The following is a 9,323-nucleotide window of genomic DNA, read 5'->3' as shown; positions in this document are numbered from 1 at the left end:
TAGCTCAATTGTATGTTCGAGAGATTTTGCGCTTACACGGCGTGCCCGTGTCAATCACTTCAGACCGAGACTCAAAGTTTACTTCCAGATTTTGGATGAGCTTGCAGAAGGAGTTAGGCACGAGGCTAAGTTTTAGCACTGCCTTCCATCCACAGACAGATGGGCAATTTGAAAGGACAATTCAGACCCTTGAAGACATGTTAAGGACAGTGGTGTTGGACAGAGGCGGAAATTGGGAATCGGTGCTGCCATAGATCGAGTTTGCCTACAATAATAGTTATCAGGCGACCATTGGTATGGCACCTTACGAGGCGTTGTATGGAAGTGCAGATCCCCACTTTACTGGGATGAAGTGGGTGAGAGAAAAATTTTAGGACCGGACATGGTCAATGAGATGATTGAGACAGTCCGCCAAATCAGATAACGAATAAAAGAGGCACATGATAGACATAAATCTTACGCTGATGCACGCCGAACTGAGTTACATTTTGAAATAGGAGACAAGGTCTTCCTAAAGGTATTTCCTACCAAGGGGATAACTAGGTTTGGTGTCAAGGGAAAACTTAGGCCCCGATTTATAGGACCGTATGAGATTCTAGAGAGGATAGGTCCAGTGGCCTATAAGTTGGCGTTACCGCCAAGTTTCGGGAATGTCCACAATGTTTTTCACGTATCACAATTCAGGAAGTACGTCTACGATCCAAAGCATGTGATCCACCAAGAAGAGATGATCCTTAGCCCAAACTTGAGCTATGAAGAAAGACCAGAAGCCATTTTGGATCGAAAAGTGCAACAACTCAGGAATAAGGCAATCACATCAGTGAAAGTCTTATGGAGACACCATGGACAAGAGGAAGCTACGTGGGAGCTTGAAGACAAGATGAAAGAAAAATACCCCGAGCTGTTTTAGCAGAGATATACAAATTTCGGGATGAAATTTTTGTTAAGAGGGGTAGTATGTAGTAACCCGCTCTTTTAATTATTAAAAATTAGTAATGTGATAATTATTTATTGCATCTTTCAGTGATGAAACCTAATGATGATCTATGATTGATTTCGTCTTATGATTTTGATTTATATAATACTTGAAGCAGAGTTATTATTTTATTTCGCGTGAGAAACCGCGATAAGGATTATTGAGCAGTCAATAATTTTTATTACAAGTTTATAACTGACTTAGCGAAGTCATGTTATTTATTTTTTTTATTTTTTTCAATAGAAATATTATTTATATTATTAGTTATTATTATTATTCTTGCTTAAGTCGTGAAATTATTCCGGCTTGTGAGGAGAATTAAATCTTCGAATTTAATTTAGATTTATTTTACAGTCCATCATTACTAACAAGCTAGTAATCAGATAGCGAGCAGACGCACAAACACGCGATATTAGCAAAAACCTGGAACTAGTATCTCATTGAACAAGTGATACATTATTACAGATTTGGATTTATCAAGATAGAACGATTTTACTTATTGCATCACAGTCTACATTTACAAGCACCACCCTTCCTACTCCTGCTCTATACTACCCTACTACATCAAAAGTAGAAAAAGAAATGTGTATGTGTGTGCAAAAATCTGCAACATCATTTCCTTTCCCTATGCCAGCCGCCCCACTCCTCCAATCCTCTTTTCCCTACCCCTCTTACCTATTCTCTAGCACACTCAATGGCAATCAACATTCCTTCCTTTTAGCCTACAACTCCAGCCAAAACACGCCATTCTCTTTCATTCTTCATTAAGGAGTTCACTGAAGAGCAGGAAAGTCTCCATTAATTCCTTCTGCCAACTTCAAGGTAAGCTTTGGCTTGAATTCTTTCCACCTCCTGCCATAACCTCACCTGCATTTGTTGAAGAAACAACATATGTTAAATTATTTCAGCCATTCCAGTGGAGTTAAGTAACCAAGATTGAAGGAGTAAGAAACTTCATTCATTCATTCTCTTGCCAAAAGTTTCAAGAGGTAAACCTTGACTTTAATTCCTTAACTTTCATTCTTATTCACCTACATTATTAGGCAATAGCACCTTCGTTCTATTTCAGTTCCCAATCATCCCAATCATCAATATCACAACAGCCAACCAACACGTTCTAAAGGTATTTATGCGACCTTTGTTATTCAATCCAGTTTGCATTCATACCATCAAACATGATCAGATTCAAATGATAGAAGATCTATATAGCGTAATGGACTTAGCAGCGAAGTACACTTTATAATGTAGTGCACCAATTACTTTTCTTTTATGCAAGTGTTAGTATGTATAAGAACTGGAACGAGCATAGTATGATTCTTAAGCAAAGCAAGGATGAGACTGCATCTTGTTTATATTTTAGGTTAGGAATCGATAGATGAAGCAGAGTAAGATTTGGCTTAGCTTTAGAGGGCTAGGGCCACAGCCTTGCTGCCCCAACGAACTCCGAGAACAGTAGTGTCGACGACGTCGATCGGTGAAGGGCAGACGACTCCCAACCCCAGTGATGGCTCCTCGTCGATTCTGGAGTAGCAGCAGCGGCTCGGTGCGTGGCGGCGGATTCAGGCAAGAAGCTCGCTTTTATGCTCCGCGATTCGTTAAACCAAGAGAATGAGAGAGATCTATCGATTCGTTAACTCACAATTTCATATATCAAAAAATTAGGTAATTCGTCCAACAAAGTTACAGCCATATATATAGGCAAAGCTAAACCCTAATATAATGAAGGAAATAAAGTGAACACAAGAAAACTTAAAACAAAGAAACAACTAAAACTTGTTCAGCACGTTTAACAAAACTAGCGAGAAAGTCATCTCCGTAATCGTCAGAGCTGGAAACACCAGCTCTGGAAACGCCAGCTCTGAAGACCCTTACTCTGAAAACTCCAGCTCTGAAAACTCCACCTCTGAAAAGTCAGCTCTGAAAACTACAGCTCTGAAAAGTCAGTTCTGCTCGGCACGTCTGCTCTGCTCTGCAATTCTGCTCTGCTCGGCATATCTGCTCTGTACGTGTCAAGATTCACCATACTTGAACTCTGTTCTGGCGGCCTATCTCCAATCGGCTTTCTCAGCTCTTGCCTCCAGATCTCTTCCACCAAGGCCATTAAGTTAGCCTTGAACGTCTTGGTTCTAGCTCTCATCACCGGACCAATGGGAACAAACACCGAATCGCTGCTCTGGGCTGCATCCGTAGCTCTGCTCTGGACCGCATCCTGAGCTCTGCTCTGGGCCGCATCATTCCCCTCCTCTTGAAGATGATTTATCCTCAAATCCACAACATCACCTACATCAAAAGGACTCAAATCAGTCACATTAAAGGTAGCACTCACATTATACTCACATGCTAAATCTAATTTGTAGGCATTGTCATTGATTCGTTCCAACACTTGAAATGGCCCATCTCCCCTAGGAAGCAACTTGGAACGCCGCTGCTCTGGAAATCGTTCCTTGCGCATGTGCAACCAGACCCAATCACCGGGCTTGAACACCACCTTATGACGGCCCTTGTTAGCCTGCTCGGCGTACTGCCTTGTGCGGCGCTCAATGTTAGCTCTGGCCCTCTCATGGATCTGCCTTACGAATTCAGCTCTGCGTTGGCCATCAAGATTAGTATGCTCGCTCTCGGGTAAAGGAGATAAATCTAACGATGTCAAAGGATTAAAGCCATACATAATCTCAAAAGGAGAAAACTTAGTGGCAGAGTGAACAACACGATTGTAAGCGAACTCAACATGAGGTAGACATGCTTCCCAAGTGTTTATATTCTTTTGGATAATAGCTCGAAGCAAAGTAGACAAAGTTTGATTCACTACCTCGGTTTGACCATCGGTTTGTGGGTGACAAGTGGTAGAAAACAAAAGTTTCGTACCTAACTTACACCACAAAGTCTTCCAAAAGTAGCTCAAGAACTTGGTGTCCCTGTCAGAAACAATAGTGCGAGGCATGCCATGCAATCGAACAACCTCTCTAAAGAACAAATCAGCTATGTGCGATGCATCATCATATTTGTAACATGGAATAAAATGTGCCATCTTAGAGAAACGATCAACCACAACAAAAATAAGTCTCGGTCATGCTTAGTCCTAGGCAGACCTAACACAAAGTCCATGGAGAGATCAATCCAAGGTGTAGTAGGGATAGGCAATGGCGTGTACAAACCATGAGAATTTACCCTACACTTTGCTTTCTTACATGTAATGCACCTATCACAAATGCGTTCCACATCTCTTTTCATGTGAGGCCAAAAGAAATGCTCATGTAACACAGCTAAGGTCATAGCAATACCAAAGTGCCTCATTAACCCCCCACCATGCGACTCAAGCAATAACAAATTACGCAGAGAACACTCAGGAACACATAACTTATTCTTCCTAAAAAGATAGTCATCATGTCTAAAGTACTCTGCACTAGCAGATCGTGCACAAGCTCTATAAATCTCACCAAAATTATCATCATGCTGGTAGACACTCTTGATGCACTCAAACCCAAGCAACTTAGCATCTAAAGTAGAGATCAAGGCATACCTCCGAGAAAGTGCGTCAGCTACCACATTCTCCTTACCTTGCTTGTATTTGATGACGTATGGAAACGTCTCAATAAACTCCATCCACCTTGCATGTCGCTTGTTCAGCTTGTGCTGCCCCTTCAAGTTCTTCAACGACTCATGATCAGTGTGAATTCATTGGGCCATAAGTAGTGCTGCCAGATCTGCAATGCGCGCACTAAAGCATAGAGTTCCTTATCGTACATAGGGTAGCTCAACGTCGCTCCGCTTAGCTTCTCGCTAAAGTATGCGATGAGTCGTCGCTCTTGCATCAACGCTGCACCAATCCCAACACCAGAAGCATCACATTCAATTTCAAAAGTTTTCGAGAAGTTAGGAAGAGATAGTATTAGGGCGTGAGTCAGCTTGTACTTCAACAGTGCAAAGGCCTCTTCTTGCGCCTTGCCCCACTTGAACTCCACGTTCTTTTTTATCACCTCGGTGAGCGTGCTGCCACGCTGCTAAAGTGAGGGATGAACCGCCTGTAGAAGCTAGCCAGATTGTGGAAGCTTCGTACCTTACCAAGGCTCTTGGGTGTCAGCCATTCCTAAATGGCTCGGATCTTCTCCTCATCAACCTGTACACCCTGCGCACTAACAACAAAACCAAGGGACACAAGCTTGTCCGTACAGAACGTGCACTTCTTAAGATTAGCAAACAGCTTCTCTTTTCGAAGTACGTCCATAACAGACCTCAAGTGCTCTATATGGTCATCATGATGCTTGCTATAAATAAGGATATCATCAAAATAGACCACGACAAATCTGCCAATAAAAGCACGCAAAACATAATTCATAAGACGCATAAACGTACTAAGAGCATTAGTCAAACCAAAAGGCATAACTAACCACTCATACAAACCAAGTTTTGTCTTAAATGCAGTTTTCCATTCATCGCCCTCTTTAATCCTTATTTGATGGTACCCACTACGCAAATTGCCACTACGCAAATCAATTTTCGAAAACACACAAGCATCATGCAATTCATCAAGCATATCATCCAAACGAGGGATGGGATGGCGATACTTTACCGTGATGTTATTAATGGCTCGGCAATCGCAGCACATCCTCATGGTCGAGTCCTTCTTGGGTACGAGTAGAACAGGTACCGCACTAGGGCTCAAACTCTCCCTCACGTGCCCCTTAGCTAAAAGCTCGCCGATTTGCCTTTCCAACTCCTTCGTCTCCTCCGGATTAGTGCGGTAGTCTGGTCGGTTCGGTAATGTAGCTCCGGGCATAAAGTCAATTTGATGTTCAATCCCTCTAATTGGTGGTAAACCATGCAGTGTTTCATCGGGAAAGACATCAACGAATTCCTGCAAAACCGATTGAATAGAATGGGGTAGAGAAGAGAGATCGCTAGTAATAACCAAGTTCTCTCGAAACCTGTAACACCCCGTATTTTGAGAAGCTATTTGTGCCCTAGCTCGAACTTAAATTAAGTTATTAAATACTCCCTCCGTCCCGGCTTTTGGTATCCAGTTGAGAACGGCACGAGTTTTAATAAAGTGATTAATGTGTTGTGAGTGGAATAAGGGTCCCACATTTTATGTGAGAGTTAAAATAATTAAAGTGGAGTAAGGGCCCCACCTACTTTTACCAAAAATAGAAATGGATACCAAAATGTGGGACGACCAAAAAAGGAAAGTTGGATACTAAAAGCTGGGATGGAGGGAGTAGTAGCTAGAGTAATTATGCACGTGGGCGAATAAATGAAATAAGAAATTTTGAGAGTTTAATAGGAGGCGATATTATTTTCTCGGGTCTTATAATTCTATTATTGAGAAACCTATCTTCGCCCTATATTTTTATTGAAATGTCTATGTGATATAAATATTTTACTTAGTAGAATATTCACATTTGATTTATTGATGCATTGTTATTATGATATTAGTAATATCATAATTGAGATAAATATTCCCACACACAAAATAAGAGATAAAAATTTTCAAGCGTATATATATATATATATATATATATATATATATATATATCTATATCTCTATCTCTCTCTCTTCCGCCTATCTCCTCCCTCTCGTTCTCTTCTTTTCTTTCCCTTACATGAAGCACACATGCATGCATAGTAACCCTCCCTAGACCTAACTCTAACTAGCCAACAAGCCTCCCCAATCCATGCTCTCACAAGCCATGTTCTCTCTCCCCCCCTCACCTCTCGACCTCTCTCATCTCTCTCTCTTATCTCTTCTCACTCTTCAGCCTCCTAACCATGGCAATCTCATGAAGATTTAACATTTATTGTGATGAGACCACACCATCCCATCACCTCTCACTCTAAACATATTTCTTTCTTTCTTCCTCCCTTAAGTTCGGCCAGCAGCTCCCTTCATGTAGCCTCAGCTCTGCTAGCGAAGCTCTGCTCTGCTCTGCTAGCGAAGCTCAGCTCTGCTAAGCTCTGCTCTGCTCTGTTGGTTTAGCTATGCTCTGCTCAGCTCAGCTCTGCTCTGCTCTGTTGGTTTAGCTCTGCTCTTCTCAGCTCAGCTCTGCTCTGCTCTGCTCTGCTCAGCTCAGCTCTGGTAAGCTCAGCTCTACTCTGTTGGTTCAGCTCTTGTCACAGCCCAAAACCATTTATTTGCTATGCAATAAAGTGTTTGAAAAATATTTTATTTATGAAATTAATGTTAGTATAGTCGTGCCCCTAGTTAAAATTTTTATCATAAAAATTAGATTTTTGACATAAGACTTACACATATAAATGAAATTATATAGTTATAATGTTTATTTAAATATAATTATCTATGCAGGATAAATAAATAATGTTAGTTTTCTTAAAAAGTTGATCAAAGTACAAATTTGTATATATATATAAATATAATATATAAGGTATACGGATAAGTATATATTTATGTGGTTTAAAGGTAATACTAATAGTAATAAAATAAAATATTGTTGCATGTAAATCATCCATGCATGAAATACGTGGAGCTTTTCTAGCTAAATTAGTAAGCTAGTCTATTAAATGAGTCAGCAAAGCTATACTTTAAATTCATTGAAGGTAGGAACTTAAAATTTGTATAAATAGGGGTTGAATAGCTTGTTAGTTTCGATCATCATAAACAGAAGTCCGAGAATCTCAAAACATCAAGGTATATTTACTTGTTTTTATTATTTAAAATATATATATATATATATATATATATATGTATATTAAAATTATATATTAATTATTTTTAATTATTATTAAATGGGACTAGGTGCGGCACGACTATGACGTTGACTTTGATTTGAACTACTCAAGTTAATTTTCAAGGTTCAGTTACAGGTGTGTGATTTATTTCAGTACATGATGTGGTTAATCTTTGTCCATTTTAATATTATGTGTTTGCCATATGTGTTGTAAATTCAGTTATATCGCTAGGGGCCCGCTCAATGGGTCCAGGACTTCACCGTCCTTGGTATGCCACAATGCGATTTCATGTTACAGTTAAGGTTGCAACCTATTCGCCAGGGGCCCGCTCAATGGATCCAGGACATTAAAGTCCTTGGTATGCCACTGTGCGAATTTCAGTTATCAGTACAGTACAGTGCAGTGCGTATGTGTTTGACCATTTTATTAACGTGGACAATGATTGCATGTTTCCCACACTGAGTATATTCTGTATGCTCATCCTATACTTAACATTTTTCAGGTTTTAAAGGCCGGAGGCGCGTGGAAGGTCGAATGGCGAGGCAAATATTTTGAATTTAGCATTACTTAAAAATGTTATTTTAAGTAAACTATGTTTAAATAAAAATTTATTTCCTTATTTTCTCATTAAATATTTATTTATATTCATAGTTTTTCCACGTGCGTTTTCATTTAAAATTAAAATGGATTTGGGTGTCACAAGGTGGTATCAGAGCGGTCTACTTTCCTGTAGACTCTGCAAAATATTTTACATAAAAATTTTAAAAGTCATGTGTAACAAAGTCATTCGACCACTACGCGCTCCGACTTCAAGGTAAATGTATTTTAAAAAGTTTTTCAAGGGGATGAGTATAAATTGTTTACGTTGAAAGTATGTTGAAATTTTGCAATGATTGAAGTTATTATCAGAAAGTTCAAGTTCAAGTTCAGTATTCAAATTATTATGTTGAAGATTATTGCAGCTATGAATTATTAAATTTCGAGGACGAAATTTTTTTAAGTGGGTAGGTTTGTCACAGCCCAAAACCATTTATTTGCTATGGAATTAATGTTAGTATAGTCGTGCCCCTAGTTAAAATTTTTATCATAAAAATTAGATTTTTGATATAAGACTTACACATATAAATGAAATTATATAGTTATAATGTTTATTTAAATATAATTATCTATGCAGGATAAATAAATAATGTTAGTTTCTTAAAAAGTTGATCAAAGTACAAATTTGTATATATATAAATATAATATATAAGGTATACGGATAAGTATATATTTATGTGGTTAAAGGTAATACTAATAGTAATAAAAAAAATATTGTTGCATGTAAATCATCCATGCATGAAATACGTGGAGCTTTTCTAGCTAAATTAGTAAGCTAGTCTATTAAATGAGTCAGCAAAGCTATACTTTAAATTCATTGAAGGTAGGAACTTAAAATTTGTATAAATAGGGGTTGAATAGCTTGATAGTTTCGATCATCATAAACAGAAGTCCGAGAATCTCAAAACATCAAGGTATATTTACTTGTTTTATTATTTAAAATATATATATATATATATATATATATATATATATATATATATATATATATGTATATTAAAATTATATACTCCCTCCGTCCACGAAATAAACTCCCAGTTGTGGTTCGGCACGGAGACTAAGAAAG

General features: G+C 38.6%; 1 long non-coding RNA gene across 1 annotated transcript; it reads left to right on the top strand.

Annotated features, from left to right (window-relative positions):
- Positions 1–7,809: 7,809 nt before the first annotated feature.
- LOC131002970 (uncharacterized) lies at positions 7,810–8,308 on the top strand. Its single transcript, XR_009094487.1, has 2 exons — positions 7,810–8,018; positions 8,163–8,308. It is a non-coding gene; the product is annotated as an uncharacterized LOC131002970 (long non-coding RNA).
- Positions 8,309–9,323: the final 1,015 nt, after the last annotated feature.

Source organism: Salvia miltiorrhiza, unplaced genomic scaffold (assembly GCF_028751815.1).
Source record: "Salvia miltiorrhiza cultivar Shanhuang (shh) unplaced genomic scaffold, IMPLAD_Smil_shh fragScaff_scaffold_39, whole genome shotgun sequence".
Lineage (NCBI taxonomy): Eukaryota > Viridiplantae > Streptophyta > Magnoliopsida > Lamiales > Lamiaceae > Salvia > Salvia miltiorrhiza.
The sequence above is the reverse complement of the archived record's forward strand: the minus strand, read 5'-3'. Positions and strand labels throughout refer to the sequence as shown.